Genomic DNA, 12,500 nt, shown 5'->3' with positions numbered 1-12,500 from the left:
GAGTGAGAGAGTGAGAGAGAGTGAGAGAGAGTGAGAGAGAGTGAGAGAGAGTGAGAGAGAGTGAGAGAGAGTGAGAGAGAGTGAGAGAGAGAGTTAGAGAGAGTGAGAGAGAGCGAGAGTAAGAGTGAGAGAGAGATTGAGAAAGAGAATGTGAGTGAGTGAGAGAGAGAGGGAGCGAGAGAGAGCGAGAGCGAGAGAGAGAGAGCGAGAGAGAGAGAGCGAGAGAGCGAGAGAGAGAGAGAGAGAGAGAGAGAGAGAGAGAGAGAGAGAGAGAGAGAGAGAGAGAGAGAGAGAGAGAGAGAGAGAGAGAGAATGAAAGAGAGAATGCGAGAGAGAATGTGTGTGCGTGTGTGTATGTGTGTGTGTGTGTGTGTGTGTGTGTGTGTGTGTGTGTGTGTGTGTGTGTGTGTGTGTGTGTGTGTGTGTGTGTGTGTGTGTGTGTGTGTGTGTGTGTGTGTGTGTGTGTGTGTGTGTGTGTGTGTGTGTGTGTGTGTGAGTGAGTGAGTGAGTGAACGAGAGAGAGAGCGAAAGAGAGAGAGAGAGAGAGAGAGAGAGAGAGAGAGAGAGAGAGAGAGAGAGAGAGAGAGAGAGAGAGAGAGAGAGAGAGAGAGAGCGAGCGAGAGAGAGAGAGAGAGAGAGAGAGAGAGAGAGAGAGAGAGAGAGAGAGAGAGAGAGAGAGAGAGAGAGAGAGAGAGAGAGAGAGAGAGCGCATAAGAATGGGGGGGGAGACTGCATGAAACCATAAGGCCTACACTAGGCAGTTCCATGTACCCTGCCACCTGTCATCTCCATCCATAAAGTTATCTTATCTACCTCAACCAATTGTTTCAGCGCTCACTACATCATGGTTACTAAGTCTACGCTTAGCATCACTAAGAGCATGGTAAATTCTTAAGTCCCGAGCTACGACAGGCTATCATGCCTAGTCAATTCGCAGGGCATATAGTGGGTAAACGACTAAAATACTGAAAGGGAATTGAGCTGAATCTTATGGGGAAACTATTTAGGGCGTTTTCTGCATATGACATTTCAACAACTCCCGGAAATGTGCCAAACGTGACAGGACCCTTGCCTCCAATTTTCATTTTTCTTATTTTGTTTTTCTTTTAACCTTTTCTATGTCAACTAAATATGCATTTGCATCTGGAGACAACAACGAGAATAAATATACGATATGATACAATCACCGTAAGGGAGTAAAGCTCGCAATTTTTTGACATCTAAAGGGTCTAAATTTGCTATAAACTTGAAGGGAAATGGCCTTACTACTCTCGGCCAAATATAATCAACTTTAATATTAAAAGCGAAAGTAAACGTATCGTAAAATCTTGGAGGAAAGATGTTGAGCACACGTAAAGGTAATGGTTTTTTAAACTGTGTTTATATTCTGAGTAGGCGAGACCACTTTATTAACCAAGTTTACGAACTGCAGACGCATTATGGGACCTTCACACGGTACCCTAGGGTCGTTCTCTAGCGCCTTAGGGTAATTGTAGGTCAGGGACTTGGTTTTTATGTTTTTATTTTCTATGCAAGTATCTTTTTTATATATATTTACTTAATTACTATCATTTTTCTTTTTTACTCAAGTCTCTATGTGTTGATAAATGGCCATGGTAGTAAAGAAAGAGAAAAAGACAGGGGGAGGGGGAGAGGAAGTGGATAAGGGAGAGGGGGTGGAGGGGGGAATTCATCACTTTTGACCCAAGCTGGGGTTAAATTACCGCTTAGGGGTAATTCAACAATTTGTCAGGGGTAATGGAGGGATAAAAAAAAAAAAAAATAAATAAAAAATCTCAAAATCATTGCGGTACCTAGCATGTTTACTTAGTATTAGAATGTAAAGTTACAAAGTAAGCATGTTATAATTAAGTAGTAAAGTTAAATCGAATAACAGTAAACATAAAAACTAATATATAGTATCAGAAAAGAAGAAATATGTATCTAAGTGTGCAGACGTTGCCAGGCTGGCACTTTCAACTACGAAACCAAGAATTCCTCAACTAGCTTCAAGCTTACTCTATCCATCCCACTGATATTCTCGACATCTTTGGCAATAGTCATTAGATATGCACAATATTCAAATACAATAGATAAATGAAAATGTCTCTAGTGTTTTGAATTAGCCATATATTGACAGCATTTTGTGACAGGGGTAACATTCTTAATGTGGTATGTTAAATTGGGTAACAAGCTGGAAAAGTTTGGGAACCACTGCCCTAAAGGCTTAGGTAGCTACATAAGGTCGCAATGCATCAACTAGGTCACAGGCAGCAGTGCAGTGATAGCATTTGAGTTGCACAACGTGAAACTCTTTCTTTACATATTTGAAACATGCTGGTCGTGGGTACTTTTGTTTTCAATTTTCTTCTTCCATGTAGTGTTCATGCAATGGATCCCTTTGATCCAGTGTGTGTGACTGTTGTAGTCTTTGGTTTGACATTATGTCATAAGGATGAACGACGACAGTGAACACGGGACGGAGACTACATTCGAAACCGTTGAGTTTCAAATCTTCAAAGGTAAACAAACAAATACTTAGTTATGTTTAACGTTTAACACAATGTTAACACTCGTTAACCGTGTGAGGTTGATAGTGATATCCTATATTAGTAATGGAAATGCGTTTGATAATGCTCATCTCCAGAGAGGTTAAGAAGTTGTTGCCAAAACGACACTTTTCGGACAAAAACGCGCAGAGATTTTTAGTAGACCTTTAGGAGCTTGATGACATGACCAAACGCCAACGTCATAATGGCATCAAGTTTCAATAATGTAGCCAAACCGAATAAATGGCCTGCTGCTTGACGTACACACATTCTTGGCAAGCAATTTATGTTATTCATATTTGCAAGAGCTTGCGGAACAATTGTTAATATGACGTTTGAGCGAGTAAATACTTCATCTAAAATATTGTATGTCTATTTCATAGTTTACTACAAATTATATTCAAGCTCAGGAATTACAAAAGTAATGCGTAATTGGAAGTATGTATGTTCGTATGTATGTGTAACTGTTCTCAAAGTTTCTGTGAGAATCGTATGATTACCATTCCTGTATACTTATATAATTATCATTTCAATTCTTGTAATGGGAAAGTGGGATGAATGTGAAATAGGACATCCTTGTAAATATATCAATAATATTATATTATTTTTGAGTGTCCATTGTTTTCTGTGTGAAAAGGAATAAATGGAACTAATTGAGCAAATGGTAACTAGGAATTTACTGTGCGCCCAGAGATAGGGTCGCGCAGTCATTTAGTTAGAGAGAGCGTGGTGTACGCACATACTAATAATGCAGTGATACGTGTACGTGTATATCTTTAGTTCCTCATAAAATGTTGAATTACTATCTCAACATAGTAACATAAGAAAAAAATCGCATTGCCTACTTGATGACAGAATTTAAGTCATGTATTAGAAATGGAATGGGATGGCATGTTGTATAACCTGAAAAACCTTCAATAATTCGAATTACGATTTAAAGACCTTTAAGGTATAAATGTGAAATTCTCTCCTTGAAGGACGATGTTACACCGATGACGTGTTGTTGTTATTATCGTTTACTTGATTGTCTGGCCGAGCAGTCCCACCAATGAAGTGTTGCCGAGTCGGTCGGTGATGGGGGACAGTTAAGGAGGATACCAGAACGGAGGAGAATGGCCAAAATGATGATACAAGGGCTTATGAATTTACCGTGCAAAGACAGGATTAGGCACCTTAACTTCCACTCTCCGGAAATACGAGGAATACAGGATGATCTAATAGAGGTGTTCAAATGGGTCATGGGCTTTAACAGGGATGATGCTGACAATATCATCATATTAAGACAACAGGGCAGGACTCGTATTAATGGATTTAAATTGGACAATTTTAGGTTTAAGAAGGAATTAGACAAGAACTTGTTTACTAATAGAGTAGTTTATGAATGGAATAAACTTAGTAACTATGTAGTGAGCTCTATAACTATTGTTTTTTTTAAGAGAAGGATAAATAACTATACGGATGGGGATGAAAATGTGGTAGGGAACATGGAACTTCCTTGTGTAGGACTTATGTTTTTTTTTTTTTTGCAGTTTCCTTCATTCTTATGTTCTTATGCAACAGAACATAGGGATAGTAGGAGTTAAAGGTAGATAGCGCACTATTTTGACTAAAGACTACTCTTCAATTATAAAACATCAATAAAAGAGAAGATTAACAAGAAGGATCAAAGATAAAAATAAGATGATGAAGAAAAATAAGAATGAAGAAACTAAATATAAAAAGGGAAAGTGAGGAGAAAAAATAGGAAGGAAATTGTAAAGAGGATGGGAAGAAAAGGGAAGAAATAAAAGAAGATATAGGATGGGTAAAGAAAGAGGATAAAGAGGAAAGGGAAAAAATGACAGAGAAAGAAAAGGTCGAAAAAATAAGAGGAAAATGAAAGTATGAAGAGGATAGAAGAAGAAAAATTACAGAAATAAGAAAAAGAATAGAAAAAATGAAAAAAGCAAGAAAGAAAAAGAGAAACCAAAAGAGAAATAAGGAAATAAAAGAGGTCATGAACAAACCAAAGGAAAGACACGTAAGAAAAGAAGAAAACACGATGACAAACTGTAAAGAAAAAGGTAAGAAAGAAAGAGAAAAAACAAAACCAAGGAAAAACGAGAAGAAACAGGAGGAAAAATAAAGATAAATAAACAAGAGTAGAAAAGATAGGAAGGGGATAGAAAGTAATAACAAAATATGAAAAGAAAAATGGAAGGGAGGGTGATGTGGGAGGAGACGGAGAGCAAGCAAGAGAAGGCGAGAAGAGAGAGGAGAGACGAAAAAGATGGGGAAAGTTGGAAGTGAGTTTGTTTCATACAAATTACTTTACATAGAACAGCGTGTTTTTTTTTTTTTTTTTTTTTTAGCTTTTACAAGAAACTATTCGTAACTTGAAATGCCCTCAGATGACATTTGTAACTTGAAATATTATACGGTAACATGTCAACCTAATATCATTGAGCGTTTGGATTAGAGTTAAGATGTTGCGTCTCCTATTAAGCTAATGGAACTACATTCTGTTCCTCTTATCTTGGCGGAGTTTTATTGTACAAAATATGTATCAGCTGTTGGGGTTGTTATGTGAGGTCTCTTATCAAAACGCAGACAAAATGACAGGAAAAAAATAAAAATAAAAACACATATCATTAAAATATGGAAAATAAGAATTAATTTCCAGCACCATTAGTAAAGCAAACGTTTCTGCCCAGACGCCCCGCCCTTATCTTCATAAGTCACGCCCCTCACAGCTTGCTTGACCAATAATGACGTTCCGGGAGGTGTGACGTCACTGGCCATCCAGTGAGAGAATTTTATCCGTGTCCAAACTGTTTCCTAGGGCAATTGGGTTACAAAAGGTGGGGCATTTTCGGAATCAGAAGGCGGGGCAGTGTTCTGGCAGTCAACCAATCATGTATTCACAGTGGGCGGGTCTTATATGCACACTTGGGTAATACAATAACTTTAAGTGCTGAATGTGAAAAGAAATGACGGACAAGAAGTAGAGAGCACTTTATAGGAAAACGGGCAAATAGTGATGATAAACCCAGAATGAGTTTTAATGGTCTTAAGTACAATCCTAGGCCTCGGACACTGTTCGGAGCTAAGCTGTTCTTCAAGAACTCTCTTGATTTTTTTTTTTTTTTCTTTAGGAGATAGGAACATTATTACCAAGACGTCCTTTTTAAGTTTAATAAAAATTATTTGACGTCATCCAGGAGAAACTCCGTAAAGCAAACGAATAACAACTGGAAAGAGAACAGTTTCCCAGCTGTCTAGAAGCCAAAAGTTGGGGTTTAAGTTAACTTTGCACAGAGAGTTAAAGTGTTTTCTCTGGCTTTGGTTTCTGGAAACTGATCTTACTCCAGGGAATCAGTGCCGGGTAAAGGAGGGCAAATGTGATTCAAAAACGAAGAAAAAGAAGAAAGAAAACTGGTACATAAAGGAGAGAAAGAAAGAGAGAGAGAGAGAGAGAGAGAGAGAGAGAGAGAGAGAGAGAGAGAGAGAGAGAAGACACAGAGAGAGAGAAATAGAAGGGAGAGAGAGAAGAGAGAGAAGAGAGAAGACAGACAAACAGAGAGAGAGAGAGAGAGAGAGAGAGAGAGAGAGAGAGAGAGAGAGAGAGAAAGAGAGACAGACAAACAAGCTGTCACAATATAAGAATTGTTTGACATTGCGAGATGAAATGGGAAGCGAATCATCCATAAGTGATATTGATCAAGTAGATTGTTTACCAGGTATCCAGTAGACTTCTTACCCCAAGACAACTGTATCTTCCAAAGACGTAGATTTTAGAACAATTGGTCATAATACCTGTAGACTCAAGAATGGGTTGAAGAAATCTAAAGAATGGTGTAGAGTGAAGAAATCATCGAAGTAAGTAATGGTCTCTTAATGGACTGAAAGGGAAGATTTATGATGTTGAGAGTTTCTGAGGTTATACACTAAAACAAATGACGTCAATCACCGAGAGGGAGAGGGAGACAAAGACGAAGAGGAGAACGAACACGGAGACGAAGAGGAAGATGACGACGATGACGAAGACGAGTAGGAAGACGAAGAGGAAGAGGAAAACGAAGAGGAAGAGAGAGACGTGAAGGAAGAGGAGGAGGAAGACGAAGAAGAGGAGGAAGATAGGGATAAAGGACAAGAAAAGGAAAAGGAAGAGAAATAGAGGTAGAGGGAGAAAGGGAAGAGGAGTTAGAGGAAGAAGAACAGAGCTGTAAGAGGACAACGAAGAAGAAGAGAAAGACGTGTAGGTAGAGGAGGAGGAAGACCGAAGAAGAGGAGGAAGACGGGATAAATGTCAAGAAGAGGAAAAGGAAGAGAAATAGAGGTAGAGGGAGAAAAAGAAGAAGAATTAGAGGAAGAGAAACAGGAGATGTAAAAGGAGCTGTAAGTGGGCAAAGTATACCGTAGAGACTCCATGAAGCGGACCTCATAGATTCTGCCCCTCTAAGTACGTCATAAATTTCAAAGAGCGATATTAAATTGTCAGCGCATTAATTAATGACCTCTCTCAGCTCGCTGTCAGTAATAATCTGCTGCAGCAGTACTGTTCTCCACGGTATTCGAAGACTGACAATTTATGCTGACATTTTCCCCAAAAAAACTGACATTTCCCCCCCAAACTGAAATTTTCCCCCAAACTGACATTTTTCCCCAAAAGTCGTTCGAAAATGATGTCATAAGGTCCTAAGAGACGTGTACTCAAATTTTACTCTATTTCCAGGTCCAGAAATACTTTATTTTCTAACGCATTCAATTACTTATGTAATTACTTATTACATTTATTGGTTGATTGGTTCATTGATTTATTAATTGATTGGTTGATTGATCTATCTATTCATTTATTTACTTGTTTCATAGGTTATCTAATTTATTTATGTATCCATATATTCATTTATCTATTTATTTATCTATTCATGCATTTACTTTTTTATTAATTTATCTATGTATCTAGGTATTTATTCATCAATGTATATATCTATTTATTGTATCTATTTATTTTCTAGTTGTTTGTGTTCATTTATATATATATATATATATATATATATATCTAAGTATATATTTGTCTATACATTCATTTATTCGTCTAGACATTCATTTACTCATCTATTTGTATGTGTACTTCTTTAGTTATCCATTTTCAACAATTGAGGAAAATTCTTTACCAAATTTTCAAAATAAAAAGAAAAGGAAACATTTCATACTGAAGCCCCACATTTAAAGCCCTCTTCACATATGCGGTTCAATTACAATGTAAGTCCATTGAGGCATCCACACACAATCGCGAAGTTTTTCCTTGATTATGTGGTACCAACGCGGTTTCCGCGCAGCTCAAACCGCTAGTGTGAATAGGACCGAAAAAGATTGACATAAAAAAATGAAAGATAATATATATATATATATATATATATATATATATACATATACATATATATATATAATGTATATATAATATATATATATATCTATATACATATGTATATAATTATATATATAAATATATATATCTATATACATATGTATATAATTATATATATAAATATATATATATATATATATATATATATATATATATATATATATATATATATATATATATATATATATATATATATATATATATATATATATATATATATATATATATATATATATACATTATTTCATCCAACTGTCAGGTGATTTTTGTTGAACTGAAAAAAAAATCAGAGGTGTCAAATTTGTCTAAAAAAAAAAAAAAAAAAAAAAAAAAAAAAAAAAAAAAAAAGCGAAACCCACAATGTTGAAAACACTGTTGTAAGACAAACCCCTTCCGTGCTGGGTGCCATTTTTCTAATTTCATTTCTCTTGTCGCCAGGCGATTTTATTCGCCTCTGTAGACTGCCACGGAAATGAGGAGGTCATACCCCCACATTCGCTACGAGATTCCGTTCATTTCCATGGCGCCCCCCTTTCCCCTTCCCTCCGTCCCTCCCTCCAGTCGGAGGCCAAGGGGCTTCAACAAGATTTTGATCTGATTTCCCACCTTAGCTCTCCCAGAGCTTGGCGAGAGGGGGGAAGGAAGGGGGGAAGGGCAAGAGGAAGAGGGAGAGGAGGAAGGGAAGAGGAAGGGGAAGAATAGGGGGAAGGGGAAGTGGAACTGGAAGTGGAAGAGGAAGAGGAGGAAGAGAAAAGGAACTAGAGGAGGAAGAGGGAGAGGAAGAAGGGAAGAGGAAGGGGAAGAATAGGGGGAAGGGGGAAGTGCAAGAGGAAGAGGGAGAGGAGCAAAAGGAGTAAGGTGAAGGAGAAGAATAGGGGAAATAGGAATAGGAAGAAGAAGAGGAGAAAGGGGAAAGGAAGAAGAAGAATAGGGGAAAGAGGAAGTGGAAGAAGAAGAGGACAGGGAAGAATAGGGGGGATAGGAAAAGGAAGAAGGGGAAGAGTAGGGGGAATAGGAAGAGGAAGAAGGAGAGGAGGAAGGGGAAAGGAAGGGGGAGAATAGGGGAAAGAGAAAGAGGAAGATGGGGAAGGGGAAGAATAGTAGGAAGTGGAAGAGAAAGAAGAAGAGGAGGAAGGTGAAGGGAAGAGGAAGTGGATGGATAAGGAAAAGACGAAGGGTGAACAGGAGGAAGGGGAGAAAGGGGAACGGAAAGGGAAGAATAAGGGATAGATAATAAAAGAGGAAGAAGAGGAATAGGAAAAGAAGAAGAAAAGTAAGAGTAGTGTAAATAAAAAGAGAAAGAAGAGAAAGAGCAAAAAGACAAAGAAAAGGAAGAGGAGGAGGAGGAGAATGAAGGAGATTAAATGTAAAAGGAAGAGGAAGAGTAGGAGGAGGAAGGAGAAGAGAAAGAGGAAGAATGCAAGAGAGAAGTAAAGCGGAAGAGAAAGAGAAAGAGAGAAAGAGATAGAGATAAATATGTAACATGGAAACACAAGGAGAAAGTGAGACGGGAGAAAAGAGAGAGAAGAAGAAGGGAAGAAAGAGAGAGAGAGATAGAGAGAGAGAGAGAAACTTAGGAGAGCAGGTACAGACAGGGTCATGTAAGATCGGGATGGGGTGGGAGGGGGGGTGGAGGATGGGAAGGAGAAAGAGGGAGGAAGAGAAAAGCAAAATATTGCTCACCATGCAGGCCACCTAAAAAAAAAAAAAAAAAAAAAAAAAAAAAAAAAAAAAAAAAGAGAGAGAGAGAGAGAGAGAGAGAGAGAGAGAGAGAGAGAGAGAGAGAGAGAGAGAGAGAGAGAGAGAGAGAGAGAGAGAGAGAGAGATTGGGAGACCTAGATAAGGAGAGCAAAAGCAAAGGGAAGGAATGGGAGGGAACAGGATGGACAAAATTTTTGAGTAGTAGGGAGAGGAAGGAAGGGCAAGGGAGGGAAGGTGAGGGAAAGGAAGGGGAAAAGAAGTAAGGGGAGAGGGAAGAAGGGGAAGGGAAGGTGGGGAGGAGAGAGGAAGAAAAGGGAAGGCAAGGGAGGGAAGGTAATGGAGGATAAATGAGGGAAGGGGAAGGGAAAGGGAGGGAAGGAAAGGAAAGGGAAGGGAGGGAAGAGAAAAAAAGAAGGGAAGAGGCAAGAACGGGAAGGGAAGGTGGGGAGGGAAAGGTAACGAAAGGAAATGGAGGATAAAAGAGGAGAATTGAGGGTAATCGAGGGGAGTGGAGGGGAATTGAGGGCAAGAGAGGGGATGACAGGGGAGGGATAGTGAGGGGAGGGAAAAGAGATAAGAGGAGAGTGAAGGGGCGCATGGGAGGGAAGAAGAGGGGAGGGGAGAGGAGGAGAAGGGAGGGGAGAGGAGGGGAAAGGGGAAGAGAAGGGAAGAGAGAGGAGGGAAAGAGAGAGGAGGGGAAAGGATGGGGAGGGGAAAGGGGAAGGAGGGGAAGGGAGGGGAGAGGAGGGAAAACAAGAAGAGAAGGGAAGAGACAGGAGGGAAAGGTAGGGGAAGGGAGAGGATGAGGGGGGAGAAGGGAGAGGAGGGGAAGGGAGGGGAGAAGAGGGTAAAGGAGAAGGGAAGGGAAGAGAGAGGGGGGAAAGGGAGGGGAGGGGAAAGGATGGGGAGGGGAAAGGGGAAGGAGGGGAAAGGAGGGGAGAGGGGGAAGGGAGAGGGAGAGGGAGAGGAGAAGGGGAGAGGAGGGGAAGGAGGGAGGGAGGAGGGATGGGGGGGAAAGGGAAGGGAGGGGAGAAGGAGAGGGAGAGGGGGTGGGAGGAGGGGAGGAGGGGGAAGGGAAGAGAGAGGGGGGAAAGGGAGGGGAGGGAGGAGGGGGGAGGAGAAGAAGAGAGAGGGGAGAGAAGGGAAAGAGGAGAAGGGAAAGAGGGGGAGGGAAGGGGAGGAAAAAGAGGGAAGGAGGGAGGGAGGTAGGGAGGGGAAAGGAAAAGAGGGAAGGGAGCAGAGGGGAAAGGAGGGGAAGAGAGGGGAGAAAAGATAGGGGAAGGGAGAGGAGAGGAGGGGAAGTAGGGAAAGGGACGGGAGAAGGGAGAAGAGGGGGAGGGAAGGGAAAGTAGGGGAAGGGAGGGGAGAAGGGAGGGGAGAGGAGGGGGAGGGAAGGGAAAGGAGGGAAAGGGAAGGGAACAGAGGGGGAAAGGAGGGAAAGAGAGGGGAGACGGTAGAAGAGGGGAAGGGAGCAGATGGGAGAGGAGGGGAAGGGAGGGGGGAAGGGGGAGGTGTTTGGGCTTGGTTGAGCGGGCGTTGGAACTGAGACAAAAATCTATGATGGGTGGACGTCGGGACGAAGATGAATTGTTCCGGATGGGGAGGAGGAAGGCAAGGAGGAGGAGGAGGAGATGGAAGAGGAGGAGGTGGAGGAGGAGGAGGAAGAGGAGGAGGAGGAGGAGATGGAGGGGGAGAATAAGGAGGAGGTGGAGGAGGAGGTGGAGGAGGAAGTGGAGGAGGAGGAAGAAGAGGAGGAGGTGGAGGAAGAAGAAGAGGAGGAGGAGGAAGAGAAAGAGGAAGAGGAAGAGGAGGAGGAGGAGGAGAGTGAGGGTGAGGTTGAGGAGGAGGAAAAGGAGGAGGAAGAGTGGGAGGAGAATGAAGAACAGAATGAGGAAAAAGAAGAGATAATGAGGAAGAGGATATATAAAAGAAGAAATAAAGAGAAGACTAGGTTGAAGAGAGGGGAGAAGGGAGAGAGAAAGAGAGAGGAAAATAAAGAGAGGGACAGAGAGAAAGAACGGGAGAGAGGAAATCGAAATGGAGAAGATGTATGAATGGGTACAGACGGCAGGAAACAGAGGAGAGAAGAGAGAAGAGAGGAGGGGGAAGGAAGAAAAGAAAGAGGAAGAGGAGAGAAAGAAGGTAAAGAAGAGGAAGAGATGGCGGACAAAGGTAGAGAGGAAGAAAGAAGAGTCGGAGGAGGAGGAGAAGAGGAAGATGGAAGGAACAAGTGGGAAGATAGTGGGTAGGAGAAAGAGAAAGAGGAGGAGAAAAAGTAGAACGGGAGGGAGGAAAGGAAAGAGAGGAGGAAGGGGGAAGAGTAGGAGGAGGAGGAGGAGGAGGAAGAGGAGGAGGAGAGGAAGAAGAGGTAAGATAGGGGGTAGGGGGAAGAGGAAGAGGAGAAAAATGAGAAGGGGAGGAAGGAAAGGAAAGAGAGGAGGAAGGGGAAAGAGGAGGAGGAGGAATAAGGGGAGAAAGAAGAGGAAAGATAATAGGTAGGAGGAAAAGAAAGAGGAGGAGAGAAAGGAGAAGGAGAGGAAGAAAAGGAAAGAGAAGGAAGGGGAAAGAGGAAGAGGAGGAGGAGAAGAGGAAGAGGGGAGGAAGAAGAGGGAAGATAGTGGGTAGGAGGAAGAGGAAGAGGAGGAGAAAAATGAGAAGGGGAGGAAGGAAAGGAAAGAGAGGAGGAAGGGGAAAGAGGAGGAGGAGGAATAAGGGGAGGAAGAGAAGGAAAAATAGTAGGTAGGAGGAAGAGAGAGAGGAGGAGAGAAAGGAGAAGGAGAAGAAGAGGAAGAGGGGAGGAAGAAGAGGGAGGATAATGGGTAGGAGAAAGAGAAAGAGGA

The sequence above is a fragment of the Oratosquilla oratoria genome, chromosome 18, assembly GCF_046742065.1.
Source record: "Oratosquilla oratoria isolate Oo_2021 chromosome 18, ASM4674206v1, whole genome shotgun sequence".
Classification (NCBI taxonomy): Eukaryota; Metazoa; Arthropoda; class Malacostraca; order Stomatopoda; family Squillidae; genus Oratosquilla; species Oratosquilla oratoria.
Note: the sequence above shows the minus strand (reverse complement) of the source record.